This window comes from Balaenoptera borealis, assembly GCF_965194805.1.
Source record: "Balaenoptera borealis genome assembly, chromosome: 5".
In the NCBI taxonomy this organism is placed as follows: domain Eukaryota; kingdom Metazoa; phylum Chordata; class Mammalia; order Artiodactyla; family Balaenopteridae; genus Balaenoptera; species Balaenoptera borealis.
The window spans coordinates 131,314,958-131,332,167 of record NC_138862.1 but is presented as its reverse complement, the minus strand read 5'-3'; the positions used below and the strand labels follow the sequence as shown (position 1 = coordinate 131,332,167).

Here is a 17,210-nt window from a genome sequence, read left to right as displayed (position 1 = left end):
TTTCAGTGTTTCCACACCTTCTTGATAACAGGCCCATAGACCCTCTCCAGGCACTCAACTCCTGTTGGGAAAGTTTGGCTGGAAGTACAGTGAGATCGGGCCAGGTGACAAGAAACGAAGGGCCTCCCCAGGACTCTGGCCTGAGGCCAGCAGCTGGCCAGTGTGCCCCTGCAGAGAGGAGGAACCATCAAACAGGAAGTCCCCGCAGATGAGGGGCTGGGAGTGAGAAGGTTGGCAGAGTTCTGTCTGGAGGGGCTCTGATGTCCCTGACACCCCTCAGTACCCCCATTCCCACCCCGGGGTGGCGGCACGGGCGGGGAGGCTGCGGTCCGAGGAGCATCAAGTCCCCAAAACGGAATCCCTGTGAGTCCAGCTACCCTGACGCATCCCACTCAGAGGCACTGAGAACCCCCGCCATGGCTCTGACCACCCCACTTCTGGGTTCTCTAGGGCAGAGTGGGACCTAGGCCTGGAGTCGGACCGGAGGACAGATGGGCCAAAAGCAGGAACATTTGATCTGACTGGCCAATGTGCACGGACTTGTCTTACAATGGCCCTGCCAGCGCTCACCTGCCCCACTGCGTCCTGCACACACTCTGTCACGGCCGCTCAGCTGTCTGTCATCTGTGAGGGTGTGTCGCTGTGTCTCCCCGACTCAGCGGCGGAGCCAAGCTTACCACAAAGGAGTGAGGGACAGAGCTGAAGAGAGGAAGAGAAGAATAGATGATGCCTGTGGCCTTGGGAGCCCTCCAGGAAGTGTCTTACTCCTTTGGACCTTGGCTCTGGGACTGCAGAAGGGAATGGCACTCAGCCAAGCCCAGAGGACTGCAAAGTCAGACTTCCAGGGAAAAAATTTCAAAGCACTGAAGTTACTCAGTCCTTGAGGGAGAGGCTAGCCAGGGACTGGGATCCGCTTTCCCGGGAAATGCCCAGCCTCTGCCCAGGTGTGTGAAGAGCCTGGCTCTCCAGACAGCCCAGCCAGCCTGAGTGGGCATCCAGAGCCTGCTCAGCAGAGGCCCCACAGCTCAGGCCCTGCACCGCCCCTGGATGCCAGTTCAGAACCTCCTGTGCGGTCAGTGAGCCTGAGCCGGAGGACGAGGAGCAGCAGGAATTTGCGCCATCCAAACCACAGATGCTCACCTGGGGCTGCAAATCAGGATCACCTGGGGCAGGGGAGATTTCTAAAAATAGTAATATTTCTATCCCACTCCAGACCACCCCAGAATCTCTGGGGTGGGACCCAGCTCAGGGGATTACAACGTGCAGCCAGGACAGAGAGCTCCCGGCCCATCTCCTGACATGTGAAGGTGGGAGGGTGACCCTCCAGCCACAGAGCATCTCAGCGAACTGACTTAAATTCTGCCCTCACCGCTCCTGGACCATGCATCAGTGTCCTGCTAACTAACCCTTATTCCCAAGAGAAAACACAGACTCCTTGGCCTGGCACCCGGCCGAGTGCCCACCGTCCAGAAAACAACCCTGAGCGATACGGCGTGTGTCCCAGGGGTGCTCCTGGGTCTGCAGCTCCTGACGGCATCAGAGAAAGGGAGAGAGGGTGGGCGGGGGAGAGACTGCAGGGGTAAGAACATGGACTTCTGGTCAGTTGGGTTTCAAATCAGATCCTGCGACCTTGAAAACGTAACCTCTCTGAGCCTCTTTTTCCTAAAATGAGGACGGGAATTCTGACTGACTCAGATTTAAGGTGAAGCGTTTAATGAAGAGACCCCAACTGGCACCCAGGCAGGGCTTGATACAAGGAACTGTCGTAGCATCGATGTGGGCCTTAACGTGTTACCTGCTGCAAAGGGGAACCATCTTTGGGGAGGGGTGTTGGTAGTGTGTCTGTCTCCCTGTGACTGGCCAACAAGAGTGCCGGTTCCTGCTGGTCAGGCTTTGAAGGAGGTAGAGTCCAGCCCCAGAGTTTAGCTCTTCATGAGAACGCCCTGCCCAAGGCCACCCTGGAGGCTGAGTAGGAAGTCTGCCTGAGTGAGCTGAAGTTTGGGGGCAGTTCCAGAACCCACTGAGTCACAGCCCTGGCTTCTGCAATACTCGGATGCCTGGAGGCTGGAAGAAAGACACTACAAATGTCACTTGCCCATTGCTCAGGAATGTCAGAGGGCATGAAGGTAAATCCTAAATTCTGTGGGATTACAGAACCCCCATCAGAACCCCCTCCTTCCCTTGTGCTGGGGATGAGAGAAGCACAACTCTGGGCTAGGCTTCCAGCCAAGGATGCTGACTCACACAGAATGACCAGGTGACATTTGTGCAGGTGTGGTAAGAAGTGGGTGGCCGTGCTCAGCTTATCAAATCTGCTGGAAAGAAAATCCTCTGAGTCCCATCCCTAAAGAAATCAATGAAGATTGGTTTAACTTTTATGGCTGAGAAATGGGATTGTGGCCTTCCCAGGAAACTTTCCCTGATTTCCTACTACACCCACAGTCTACCTCATCCAAGTTCCTGTTACTCCAATGCTTGCCCCACTGGCTATTTGCATGTCTGCCTCCCCACTGGATGGTAAGCCCCGTGAGGCAGGCCTGTGTCTTGTTCATCACTGTACCCCTGGCACCCAGCACAAGGCTCCTTCCAGTACAGCCTATGAGGCCCCAAACATGGAGTGAGAACATTCAAACACCAGGCTGGACCCTGGTCTCCAGATGGCACAAGCAAAGCCAAGGAGGCTGCAGCTGAACTACTCTGACCTCAGGACCACCTAGACTTGACACACAGCTCATCAAGAAGTCATCCAACTTGGCTGCTGGGCAGGCTAACCTCGCTGGGGTCTCCCCAGCCCCCCCAGCTTGCTAGTGTAGCCTTTGAGAATGGGCTTTGTGCCCAGTGCCCCTTCGAGACTGGCCTGTGTGCGGTGGCGAGGCCCTGTTATCTCAGGGAGGGAACAGGAGTTTGGGCTGGGCAAGAACACACTTCCTGGAGGGCAGGGCAACCTCACAATGGGAGACGGCAGCTACCCTCACCTGCCCCCCAACAACTCACACAGCTTCCTGTAGTCTACTCCCCGCAAAAGGGGGTGTCTGAGCTGTGAGGTGGGTGATTTCGTAGAGCCTCCTCAGACTGGACTAACAGGCTATTGGGAGGTCTTTGACTTTTACTTTGAGTGAAATGAGAACCACTGCAAGGTTTTGAACTAGAAAGAGATATGCTTTGACTTATCTGTTCACAGGATCCATCTGGCTGCTGTGATGAGAATAGACTGAAGGGGGACAGGGCTGGAAGTGTGAGACCTCCTAGGGAGCTATTTGATACTGACATTCAGCGTGCACTTCCCGTGAGCCAAGGCTTAATCCTCACAAAATAACAACAACAAAAACCCACTATAAAGTTGGTATAACTATAATCACACTCTTTATAAATCAAACTATTGAGTCAAAGATGTTAGGTAACTGCCCAAGTATACAGCCAGTAACTGGTAAAGTCAAGATTTGAACCCAGGCTTTCTGGCTTTAGAGTCCACACTTTTAACCAGCTTGTATTTCAAAGAAAGAATCAATATGATCTAATAATGACATGATGTGGGAACTCAAGAAAGAAACCAAGAATGATCCTAAGATGTATGTCTTACCACTTCTAATCAACATGATATTGGAGGTACTCGCCTGGGTGATGACATAAGAAAAAGAAGTAAATGAATAAAAGTTAGAAAGGAAGAAGTAATACTGTCTTTATTTGCAGACAGCATGCTCTTATATGTTGAAAATCCTAAGGAATCTACCCCCAAAATTACTAGAAGCAATAAGAGAATTTAGAAAGAGTGCAGAATACAAGGTCAATATAAAAAAATCTATTTTATTTCTATTTACCAGCAATGAATAATTGGAAATGAAAAATTTAAATACCAATTACAATGGCATCAAAAACATGAAATACTGGGACTTCCCTGGTGGCGCAATGGTTAAGAATCCGCCTGCCAATGCAGGGGACACGGGTTCGATCCCTGGTCCAGGAAGATCCCACATGCCGTGGAGCAACTGAGCCTGTGAGCCACAACTACTGAAGCCCACGTGCCTAGAGCCCGTGCTCCACAACAAGAGAAGCCACCACAATGAGAAGCCCACGCACCGCAAGGAAGAGTAGCCCCCGCTCGCTGCAACTAGAGAAAGCCCTGAGAGCAGCAACGAAGACCCAAAGCAGCCAAAAATAAATAAATAAATAAATTTCTTTAAAAAAACAAAAAAAGCAAAATAAAATGAAATACTTAGAGACCAATTTAACAAAGTATGTACAAGTTCTGCTCACTAAAAATTACAAAATATTATTAAGAGAAACCAAAGAAAACCTAAAGAAACAAAGAGATAAACCATGTTCAAGGGTTGGGAGACTCTACATTGTTAAGATGTCAATTCTACCCCAGTGTGAGTTATAAATTCAATACTATCTCAGTTAAAATTCCAGTGGGCTTTTCTCATAGAAATAGAAAAACTGATGTTAAAATTAATATGGAAATGTTAAGGATAAAAAAATAGCCAAAATAATCTTGAAAGAGAAAAACAAATTTGAAGAACTTATACTATACTTGATTTTCAGATATACTGGAAAGCTACAGTAATCAATAAAGTGTTATATAGGCATAAGATCAATGGAATAGATTAGAGAGCCCAGAAATAAACACACACATATATGGTCAATTGATAGTCAACAAAGATGCCAAGATAATTCAGTAGGAAAAAGGGTATCATCTTTTCAACAAATGATGCAGGAACAACTGAATATCTGTAAAGGAAAAAAAAGGAACCTCAATTCTTACCTCATATCATACACAAAAATCAATTTGAAGTGGAGCATTTACCTAAATCTAAAAGTCAAAACTATACAATTTCTAGAAGAAAATATAGGAGTAAATCTTTGTGAACTTGGGACAGGCAAAGATTTCTTAGACAAGACACATAAAGCTTGAAAGAAGTGATCACTTAGATTTTATCAAAATTAAAAACTTCCGTCCTTCAAAAGATACTGTTGAGAAAATGAAAACACAAGCCACAAACCAGGAGAAAATATTCACAATACAAATATTATACAAGAGATTTGTATCTAGAATATATAAAGAACTCTCAACTCAATAATTAGACGACAAACAACTCAATTTTTTTTTTAATGGGCAAAAGATTTAAACATACTTTATACAAGAAAATGTATGAGTGACCAATAAACCACATGAAAGGATTCTCAGACATTAGTAATCAGGGAAATATGGATTAAAACCACAATGAGAAACCATTGTACATCCAATGATTCAATAGAATGGTTTAAATTTAAAAACTGATATTACCAGACGTTGGCATGAATGCGAAACAACCAGAACTTCCATCCATTGTTCAGACATCATGGGAGTGTAAAAGGGTACAACTGTTTTGCAGTCTCTTATAAAGTAAACACATACTTGCCATGTGACTTAGCAATTCGCCTCCTAGGTTTTGAGAGAAATGAAAACTTATGTTCACGAAAAGACTTGTACACAAATATAAATTTAAAAGTCTTATTCACAATAGGCCCTAAACTGGAAAGAACTCAGGTGTCCCTCAATAGATGAACAGGTAAACACAATGTAGTATATGCACACCATGGAATATTACCCAGCCATAAAAATGAACCAAATCCCTAAAACATTATGCTGAGCAAAGGAAGCCAGACACAAAAGAATACATACTGTAAGATTTCATTTATATGGAATCTTAGAAAAGACAAAACTAATCTATAGTGACAGAAAGTAGATCAGCAGTTGCCTGGGGCTGGGGTTGGCTGGGATTGGCTGAAACGACCTGAAGGAACTTTCTAGGGGTGATGCACATGTTCTATATGTTGATTTGGGTTGTGGTTACTCAGGTGGACACATTTATTAAAAATCCATCCGAGGGTACACTAAAACGGGTACATCTTATTGTATGCAAATTTATAGTATCTAAAAAACGCCCTAGGGAGGGGGAAGGGTAAGCTGGGACAAAGTGGGAGAGTGGCATGGACATATATACACTACCAAATGTAAAATAGATAGCTAGTGGGAAGCAGCCGCATAGCACAGGGAGATCAGCTCGGTGTTTTGTGACCACCTAGAGGGGTGGGATAGGGAGGGTGGGAGGGAGACACATGAGGGAGGAGATATGGGGATATATATATACATATAGCTGATTCACTTTGTTATAAAGCAGAAACTAACACACCATTGTAAAGCAATTATACTCCAATAAAGATGTTAAAAAAATTTTTTTAATAAAAATAAAAATTAAAAATGCCCTATAAAGTTGATTTTAAAAAATTAAGAGAGAATAGGAGGAGAACTAGAGACAGTGGGTATAGGGTGGGGGTAAGTTCTTTGTGGCTGGTGCAAAGCCCAGTGCTTGGAATATAATAAATTGTCAATAATTTTTTAATAAATGAAGAGGGGCTGGAGAAGGAAGGAGCAGCAGGAGATGACACTGGGGAGAGAGAGAGAGAGATTCCCCCAGAGACAGGGCGCTCAGGAAAACAAGGTAACAGTGTGGCTGCTACCAGCCCTGGCTTGGGGTCCCTTGGCCACCCACCAGCTCTCTGCCCTTCCCAGACCAATCTCTCCACTAAAGGGAATGCTGATAGGGCTGACTGCAGGGATGAGGTCCAGGCGAGATCATTCCATGTGCTCAAGGCCTGAGCCCATCCCCGCCTCAATCGATGTTAGATGTTATTATACTAACAACAAAGATGTCCCACAGAGCTCTGCTGGCCCCCTTTCTGCTCTGGACGTGACCTAATGAGCGCATATGTGTCCCTGGCTTCTGCCTCCCTGCCCTGCTCTTCCTGCCCTGCTCGGGCAGCTCTCAGCCCTGGGTGAGGATGTGCTGTCTTTCTCTGTGGCTGCTCCACAGACGGGGAGGGAGGATGCCTGCCTGGAGTGTCTGGTGGTCCCCGAGGAGGTCGGCAGATAAGCTCCTGAGGTAATCTCCGCTGCTATGCTTCTCCCCCGAATGCCTGCGATCCTTCAGATGGGATTGGATAACATACGGGACTTCCTCTTTGGGTATATTGTTTGTCCCAACATCAGAGGCCTCTCTGGACGCAGGAGCCCCAGACCTCTGTCCTTGCCCTGCGAAACCACAAGGATGATTTTTTTGTCCACAGAGATAACAGTGGGACGATGAATAACAATGGGGGCGTGCTCCCCATCTAGGTCGTGTACCCAAATAGCAGGAGGAGGTAGAGGTCATGGAAGCATGGAACTGGGAGGAAACACAGGAGCTGCCCTGCATTTTCCAAGTGTGGTATGTGGAATCGCTGTAGGTAGAATAGGATACACCTGTTATCCTAAACCTATCTTTTGATTTTTATGGACACTTTCCTTTTTTTTTAAATTAATTCGTTAATTTATTTTTGGATGCGTTGGGTCTTCATTGCTGTGCACGGGTTTTCTCTAGTTGCGGTGAGTGGGGGCTACTCTTCGTTGCAGTGTGTGGGCTTCTCACTGCAGTGGCTTCTCTTGTTGCGGAGCACAGGCTCTAGGCGTGTGGGCTTCAGTAGTTGTGGCATGAGGGCTCAGTAGTTGTGGCTCACGGGCCCTAGAACACAGGCTCAGTAGTTGTGGCGCACAGGCTTAGTTGCTCCGTGGCATGTGGGACCTTCCCGGACCAGGACTTGGACCCATGTCCCCTGTATTGGCAGGTGGATTCTTAACCACTGCGCCACCAGGGAAGTCCCTATGGACACTTTCTATTTATGTCAATTTTTCCATTTATCATAAGTATACATGGAATTTCCTTTTCAAATCATTGTACTTAAGTTTTCATTTTAACAGGTCTTTAATAGGTTTTTAAAGAAGAGTGTTGAGCAAGTAACAGATGATTCTATGCACATATAGCAAAAAACACAGATAACATGCAAATGACTGTAATCTAGAGAACATTGATAGACCAACTCCCCATCTGTCAGATGGGAAGCAGAGGCCTCTGGAGGTTGCACAAAAGTCTTAATAACAAGATTCTTAGTGGTAAATCCAGAGGCACCTAGGAGCCCTGATCCAGAGGTAGTAGTCAAAGAGGGCAGGGTAGGCAGTGCTGAACTGATCATGGCTGTAGGAGGGGCCCAGACCCAGCAGACACTGTGGATTTCAGGGCTCCCTCCAAGACCCCCAGAGCATTCCCCAAGGTTATGGAAACCTTACCCTTGGCGCCTTCAGCTGCTTTCTAGTGAGCACAAAAGAAAAAGGCACTCACCCTCATGCTTCTCTCTCTTTAGTCACCAACCCTGACATTGCTCAGCCAAACCCTAGGCTGACAGGAGCAAGACGAGGAGTTCCTTGTCCTGCGTGCCGGGAGCCCACCCCTTGCCCAGCATTAGGGCCTTTGTGTTAGTGGACCAACACCAACTGCAGAACATTTGTGTCCCAGCCCAGGCAGACACTTACTCGTGGAGTCCTCCTAACATCCATAGGAGGTGGGCCCCATGGCCATCCGCCTTTCAGAGATAGGGAAACCGAGTCTCAGAAATATTCAGAGCTGGTACAAAGACCAAAAGTTGGCAGAGCAGGGAACTGAACCAGGTGCTGAGGTTAAATGCTGTTCCCCGCCACCCCCTCCCATCGCATCTTGGAGCCTTGAGTTCAGTGCAACCAGGGCCATTCCCTGTAAGATGCGAGACACCCTCCCCAGCCTCTTACTGGCGTCTCCTAGGGCCAGTCCAGCTTGATGGAGTGTTTGCTGCACCCACTTACCCAAGGGCTGGGAGCTGATCCCCCTTTTACAAATAAGAAAACTGAGGCTCAGAATGATGAAGGGATTCGTGCAGGGTCACACACATGGTGAGACCTGGGAATCGAAGCCAGTGCAGAAAGCTTTCCCTCCAATCTCCAGAGTCCCTAGGAGAAGGGAGACCCTTGCTCAGAGAGGGTGATCACAGGTTGGAGAGAGAAGCAGTGCCCCATTTGAGGTACCCACTCTCTGCTGCCTGAGTGTCTGAGGCCCAGCATCCTGGAGAACCACCCCAGGTAAACCGCACTCTTCTGGGCTTACCTTCTAAAGGATCTCAAGTCCTGGAAAAAATCGCATCACCAGGCAGGGGTCTCTAAAGACAGTAAGATCTCTCAAGCCACTGCAAGGTCCACCAAGGAAGAAGGTCATTTCCATGAGGCAGCAAAGAGGGCTGCCTGGGGGTAGCCCAGGCCTGGGTTTGAATTCCATCTGAGACATTCACCCACTATGTGTCCATAGCCACCTTAATTGACCCTGCTTTGCCCATCTACTTACCTATAGTATATGGATAATAATACCAACTTCAGACGGTAGCTATAAAATATGCAACATCTCTGGCATAGTGCCTAGAACATAGCATGTGCTCAATAAATCAACAATAATAGCAGTCACTGCAGTAATTGTACAAGGGTTAGCCATGCAACTTTTTTGCTTTCACAGCTTCCTGATCCTTAACCTTCATTCAATCCTAATTGGTATTCTGTCTCTGAACAACCTTCTTTTTTTTTTTGGCTCTATATACTTTATCGCTTCCTGAAACACCATCTCCTTCCCTTTCTATATGCCTAAATTTTATCCATCCTTCATGGCACAGCTCTTCATGGATCTTCCTTGTAAAAGAAGCAGAGCTGGAGGGAAGAAATCAATAGTCAGGCAGGGTATGAAAGACCAAGAACCATGGCCCAAAGCTCTGGAAGAATCTGAGACCTGGGGCTGAGGTATCTGTTCGACTACCTTCAACTCATCACCCATTCACTTCCCTCCCTCCCACCCAGTCACCTAGAGACCCAGCCACTTACATCTTACCCTCCCACCTGCTCCCTTGCCACCTGTACCTGCTCTCTAACAAACAGTGCCAAATCTCATCTGTCCTTTGTTCTCTTTTCCCTTTTATTGGCCTTCTTTTGGATCAACTTAGAGCTTTTTTCATGTCCTTCTCCTTTATTGGCTTATAAGCAATAACTCCATGCTGTTTTAGTTGTTACTTTAGAGTTTACAGTATACATATAATATTTGTCATCGTCTACTTTCAAGTGATGTTATACCATTCCATGTACAGATAAGACCTTACAATAATATATTTACATTTTCCCCCTTTAGGTCTTTGTGCTACTGCTGTCATACATTTTATTTCTCTATGTGTTTTAAATGCCACAATACATTGTTTTTATTTTTGCTTTAAACAATTAGCTTTTAAAGAGATTAAAACAAAAACAGTCTTTATATTTACCCTCATGGTTATTATTTCTGGTACTCTTCATTCCTTTGTGTAGATCCAGATTTATAAATGGTATCATTTTCATTCTGCTTGTAGGACTTCTTTTTTTTTTTAATTAATTAATTAATTTTATTTATTTATTTGGCTGCATTGGGTCTTCATTGCTGTGCTTGGGCTTTCTCTAGTTGCGGCGAGTAGGGGCTGCTCTTTGTTGTGGTGTGCGGGCTTCTCATTGCCGTGGTTTCTCTTGTTGCAGAGCATGGGCTCTAGGCACACGGGCTTCAGTAGTTGTGGCATGCGGGCTCAGTAGTTGTGGCTCGTGGGCTCCAGAGCTCAGGCTCAGTAGCTGTGGCACACGGGCTTAGTTGCTCCACAGCATGTGGGATCTTCCCACACCAGGGCTCGAACCCGTGTGCCCTGCAATGGCAGGCGGATTCTTAACCACTGCACCACCAGGGAAGCCCAGGACTTCTTTTGGTTTTCCTTGTAGTGCAGATCTGTTGGTGATGAGTTCCTTTTGGATCTTTATACCTAAAGAGGTCGTTATTTCACCATTTTTGAAAGGTATTTTTACTAGGTAAAAAATTCTGGGGTGACAATTCTTATATTTCAGTACTTTAAAAGTTTGATAGGCTATTTCTGATTTACATTTATTCCAACAAAAAAATCTATGGTCTTTTCCTCTAGCTACTTTTAAGATTTTCTCTTGTTTTGAGAAATTTGATTATACCTTGTACCTTGGTATAGTTTTATTGTTCCTTGTGCATGGGATTCACTGAGTTTCTTAAATATCTGGATTTATAGTTTTTACTAATGTGTCCATTAGTTCTTCAAAAAATTTCTTTTGATAGAACTACCACGTGATCCAGCCATCCTACTTCCAGGTATATAACCAAAGGAGATGAAAACACAATCTTGAAGAGATATCTGCAGTCCCACGTTCATTGCAGCACTATTCACAATAGGCAAGATGTGGAAACAACCTAAGTGAATGGATAAAGAAGAATACACAGCACACACACACACACACACACACACACTGGAATACTATTCAGCCATGAGAAAGAAGGAAATTCTGCCGTTTGCAGCAACATGGATGGACCTTGAGGGCATTATGCTAAGTGAAATAAGTCAGACAGAGAAAGACAAATACTGTGTGAGCCACTCATATGCAGAATCTAAAGAAGCTAAACTCACAGAAAAGAAAGTAGAATGGCAGTTACCAGGGACCAGGGGGTAGGGGAAATGGGGAGATATTGGTCAGTGAGTACAAACTTTCAGTTATAAGATGAATAAGTTCTGGGGATTTAATGTACAGCATGGTGATTATTGTTAACAATACTGTATTTTTACAATAATACTGTGCATTTGAAAGTTGCTAAGAGAGTAAATCTTAAATATTCTCACCACAAAGAAGAAATGGTAATTATGTAATGTGATAAAGGTGTTACCTAATGATATGGTGGTAATCATTTTGCAATATGTAGGTGTATCAAATCAACACATTATACACCTTAAACTTACACAATGTTATGTGTCAGCAATACCTCAGAGCTGGAAAAAATTTTTTCACCTCCTCTCCTTCAGGGACTTTAGGATGCTGGAAGTTGTCCTACAGCCCACTGATGTTTTGTTTGTTTATTTTTAGTATTTTTCCTTTTTGTGTTTCATTTTGGGTAGTTTCTATTGCTCTGTCTTCAAATTCACTAATCTTCTCTTCCACAATATCTAATCTACCATTTGTAGCATCCGGTGTATTTTTTAAAAATCTCAGACATTATAGTTTACATGTCTATAAGTTCAATTTGAGTCTTCTTTATATTTTCTATGTCTCTACTTAACAGTTCAGTCTTTCATCTATCTTTCTGAACATATGGATTATAGTTCTAATAACTGTGTTAAGGTCCAAACTTACTATAAGGATGATAGATTCTATAGAATCTATAGAATCTACCATCTGTAGAATCTATCATCTATATTATTTCTGGGTCAGTTTCTAATGATTGATTTTTCTCTTCATTATGGATCATACATTTCTGCTTCATTGGATGTCTGGCAATCTTTGAATGTATGCCAGACATTTAAAATTTTACCTTGTTGTGTGCTATTTGTTTCCGTATTCCTATAAATATGCTTGACTCTTGTTATGGGACATGATTAAGTTACTTAGAGCCAGTTTAATTCTTTCAGATATTGCTTTTAAGCTTTTTTAGATAGGGCCAGAGTAGTGTTTAACTTAGTAGAGGGGCTAAATTTTCCCCACTATTTAGGCAAACTCACCTGATAACTTGTGAATTACATAATTTTCCTCTGGATGTTGAAAATAGACATATGTCTGTCCCTGTGTGAGCTACAGGGATTTTTCCTCTGACCCTTTTTGGGCAATACTTTCTCCAGCCTTGTGAAATTTTCTCATATTCACGCACTGGCCAGTACTCAGGTGAATACTGCAGGAACCTTCTACAGATTTCTAGACCTCTCTCTGTGCAACTCCTCCTCTCTGATGATTTGCCCTGCAAACTCAAGCCACCTGGGCCTTCCAAATCCAACTTTTTAACCTAAGGAGACCACTAAGCTCTCCCTGGTTTCCTTTCTAAGAATTAAGCTGGGACCATCATAGAGTTCACCTCATTTTCTTCCCATTTTTCAAGAATCACTGTTCTTCATTGCCTAATATCAAATGTCTTAACAATACTGTTTCATATATTTGTCCAGATTTTTAGTTATTTTGGGTGGAAGTAAATCTGGTCCATTAATCCATCTTGGTCAGGATTGGAAATTGTAAATGTTCACCTTTTGATAGTGAACATGTTTAGTCCATTGTGCTTGTTTCCTTGAAGCTTGCTGCAAATACCTTGGCTGCTGACAGATGAGAGATGATCCCAGGATGTTCTGTACATGGAGGAATGTGGGGTCCAGGCTCACCTCCCACTGCACTGCCACTGCCATTCTGATGATTGTTTTAAGTATTGAACAGTTAGAGCCAGTTTTTGTCCAGGCTGTTGTAGCTTACAAAATTTAATTCCTTCAAACACTGGGTTGCTAATCTACTTGCTTTCAGTTCCATTTATTAATCATAACTAAGGTTTTTTCCTCGTCATAGTTCTCAAACCCTGAAGTGCTTTCCCACCCCTCTCCTTTGCCTCTCTCTCAATGTAAAGGCAGCTACCTTGAGCCTATCCAGCTTGAACAAGAAAGACCAAAATTTAAAATTTTCCCTGAGGGCTTTATTCAACTGATAAGTTTTACTGAGCCTTTATTGCTCAAAGCTTTAAAAATACTATCTCTTACTATCTGGGGCTTCAAAATACTTGTCTTTCCCTCCTTTCAAGGTGCCAAATTTCTGGAATCTCCCAATTTCCTTTCATTTCAACATTTACACTGGCTGAGTCTTTCCTGAATGCACATCATCCTTGCCATATCCTGCCATCAAGGCCAATAATATCCACACATATTAATACTCTACTTCCCATCTTTTTCCTTGGTACTGATGACTCATTAGGCATGGGATCTTCCTCTCACATTCAAACAATGATGATTTTGTCAAATGTTTTTTCTCTAACAACATGGATCTCTATTTCTCCAGCCCCCAGCATAGCTTCCTCACTGCTTACCACCTACTGCTATGCTAATGTCACATACTGTAGGATTTAATTTCAGCAAGACTCCACTTCCTTTACCAATTTCTGTGTCAGTCAGAATGGACTAACAACTATAAGAAACCTAAATTTCAGTGGATTAATACAAAGACTTTTTCCTCCCTCACACAAACAAAGTGAATGTTCCTGGTTGGCTCTCCCTTGCATCTTATGGATCCTCCATCGTCTTGCAGCCTTCTTCTGGGTCCTCTGTATTCAGATAGCTGCCTTATAGATAATGAGAACAGCCAAGAACCTCATAGTATATCATAGGAGCTGGGCCAAGAAGTTGAATTCCATTGATCAGAACTAATCACATGGCCCATCCAGAGGCAGGGGACACTGGGAAATGTAGTCTTCCTGCGTGCCTACAAGAAAAAGTAAATGACTTCACAGTACTGTCCAAGTGCCTACCTTTACACTCACTCATCTACCATGAACCCACCAAGAACAAAATGAGAATATCAACAAAGAGAAAGAATGTATTAAAAAAAAAAAAACAGAAATTCTTGAACTGAAAAATACATTAACTGAACTGAAAACTAATGAGGGGTTCAACAGCAGACTTGATCAGGCAGAAAAAAAATCAGCTTGAAGAAAGGTCATTTAAAATCATCAAGTCAGAGGAGCAAAAGGAAAAAACAGTATGAAGAAAAATGAAGAGAGCTAAGGAACTTATGGGACACTATCAAGTGGACCAACATACACATTGTGGGAATCCCAGAGGGAAAAGACAAAGAGAAAGGGGCAGAGAGTTTACTTGAAGAAATAATAACTAAAAATTTCCCAACTCTAAGGAAAGAAATGGACACACAGATTCAAGAAACTCAAAAAACTCCAAAGAGAACCACAATGTGACATTATAATCAAACTGTCTAATGTCAAAGACAGAGAGAGAATCTTAGATGCAGCAAAAGAGAATCACAAACAAGGGAGCCTCCATAAGATTTTCAGTGAATTTCTCAACAGAAACTTTGCAGGTCAAAAGGAAGTGGGATGATATATTCAAATTGCTGAAAGAAAAAACTGTTGGCCAAGGATACTATATCTGGCAAAACTGTCCTTCAAAAAATGAAGGAGAAATTAAGACTTTCCCAGATGAACAGAAGCTGAGAGAGCTTATTACCACTAGACCTGCTCTAGAAGAAATGCTAAAGAGAGTTCTTCAAGTTGAAACGAAGGAATGTTAGCAACATGAGCCATTTTAAAATATAATAGTCTTGCTTTTGCACAGCAAAGGAAACCATCAGCAAAATAAAAAGACCTAAAGAATAGGAGAAAATATTTGCTAATGATATGACCAATAAGCGGTTAATATCCAAAAATATATAAACAGCTCATACAACTCAATATCAAAACAATCCAAACAACCAGATTAAAAAATGGGCAGAGATGCGGTGCGCTTGCGCCCCAAGCCATGCACGTGCGGTAACGGTAGGATGGTGGCGTTGGTCCCTTTAGGGTTCCCATCGTGGGTGACAAAACCTTGTGGTGTGGGAGCTGAGCTCTGGACCCATGGCCGAGGCCTTGCAAGTGAGCTGAGCAGGGGCGGAGGGAGGGGTGGAGGAAGCCACCTCGCGCCTCAGTAACTGGGCGCCCCGGGGTACTGCTTCAGCGCCTCATCTGCCTGTGGTCTCCACTGAGAGGAATCTTAGTTCTAGAGCCGACCTGAGCAGTCAGCTCGCCCCCACAGATTTTTGAGAGATAGTTCCCAACAGCCGGCATTGCCTCATAATGCTTCTCGAAGCTTAGGATTTCAGAGGGAAACTTGTTGCTGAAATGAGAAGTGTTTGGAGTTGCAGGCTCACCACAGTTGCCTGTGGTGAAGGGCTGGGGGAATAGAAGGGAACGGGTGGTTTGGCTTCCTGGGCGTGAAATTTCCTGCACTTACTTAGCATGGGACCACCCTACAGCATTCTCTGTTCACAGTCTTCTCCCAGTTTGGCCTGTATTCGGTCCGAGTCTTCCCAAACGCAGCAGTGGTCGGTCCTGTGTTCTATGCCATCATCAAGGTTTATTCAGCAAGGGATGCCCACAGAGCCCAAAAGGCATGCGACCAGAAGCAGCTTTTTCAGACATCTCCAGTGAAGGTGGGTCCAAATATGGAATTCCTCGCTCTACTGGGATGAAGTGCTGAATTTAAAACTAATAGGCCATCGGGAACTCCCTGGCGGTCCAGTGGTTAGGACTCTGCACTTTCACTGCTGAGGGCCCGGGTTCAATCCCTGGTCCAGGAACTAAGATCCCAAGGGGAAAAAAAAAAAAAAAAAAAAAAAAAGGCCAGCGTTTGTACAGCACTGTGGTGTACAGAATGCTCTCAGATGCACTGCTTCACTGATCCCCCAGTTCCCCAGTTCTTTCTGTTTTTTTAGATGAAGAAACTCGAACTCAGGATGGTTAAGTGACTTACTTAAGGTTCATGACAGTAAATGTGGAAACTAGAGGCCAAACCCAAACTTAACTGATGTTAAACCCCATGTCATTTTATGCTGCCCCTTAATTTAAGAAATCTTCACAAGAGTCTTCCTTATATTTACTTTTATGTGGATTTTAAATGTGTGAGGTTGACAAATTGTTTTTTAAATTAATTAATTTATTTATTTATTTATTTTTGGCTGCGTTGGGTCTTGTTGCTGCGCGCCGGCTTTGTCTAGTTGCGGCGAGCGGGGGTTGCTCTTCGTTGCGGTGCGTGGGCTTCTCATCGCGATGGCTTCTCTTGTTGCGGAGCACGGGTTCTAGGCGCGCGGGCTTCAGTAGCTGTGGCTCACAGGCTCTGGAGCACAGGCTCAGCAGTTGTGGCATGTGGGATCTTCCCGTACCAGGGATCGGACCCGTGTCCCCTGCATTGGCAGGCGGACTCTTGACCAATGTGCCACCAGGGAAGTCCCGAGCTTGACAAACTTTTGTCAGATGTGACATAAAGGAGGCTTCATCATCATCATCACTCTCAAACTGCCTATTCAGAACTCCCTTCAGATTCCAGAAAATGGTTAAAATATTCTTTAATGCATTGTAGAAACCTTATTCCATATTAACATGCCATGCAATTCTACTTCCCCAGAATTAACATTTCATTATGTGCCTCCATTCAGCCACCATTCCTTTTTCAAGGACCTTTTCAATTCCTCTGAATAAGTGAGTGAGGCTTCGATTTCCCAGACCTTTCACTTTATAATTGTGTGTCTTCTCTGACTGGCTTCTTGCTCTGGCTACTTCCTACTGACCTTGCTGCCTATTCTCACCCATATTTCTTTACTCACTGATTTCACCTTTATTGAATCTGAGAACTCTCCTCAGATGTGACTCCAGGTACACTACCTCCCACTTCTGTACCCTGTTTAACACCCTCTTCAATCCTGGCTGTACTCCCTGGGATTGAAATGATTTCATATCAGACATTCTTTA

General features: G+C 44.3%; 1 long non-coding RNA gene across 1 annotated transcript in view; it reads right to left on the bottom strand.

The window, feature by feature from the left end:
- Positions 1-15,267, bottom strand: part of LOC309629126 — a 29,360-nt gene extending 14,093 nt beyond the window's left edge. The window contains exons 1-2 of the long non-coding RNA XR_014244863.1: positions 13,022-15,267; positions 571-699 (exon numbers count right to left, since the gene is read on the bottom strand). This is a non-coding gene — a long non-coding RNA (uncharacterized lncRNA). The remainder of the gene's footprint in view (positions 1-570; positions 700-13,021) is intronic.
- Positions 15,268-17,210: the final 1,943 nt, after the last annotated feature.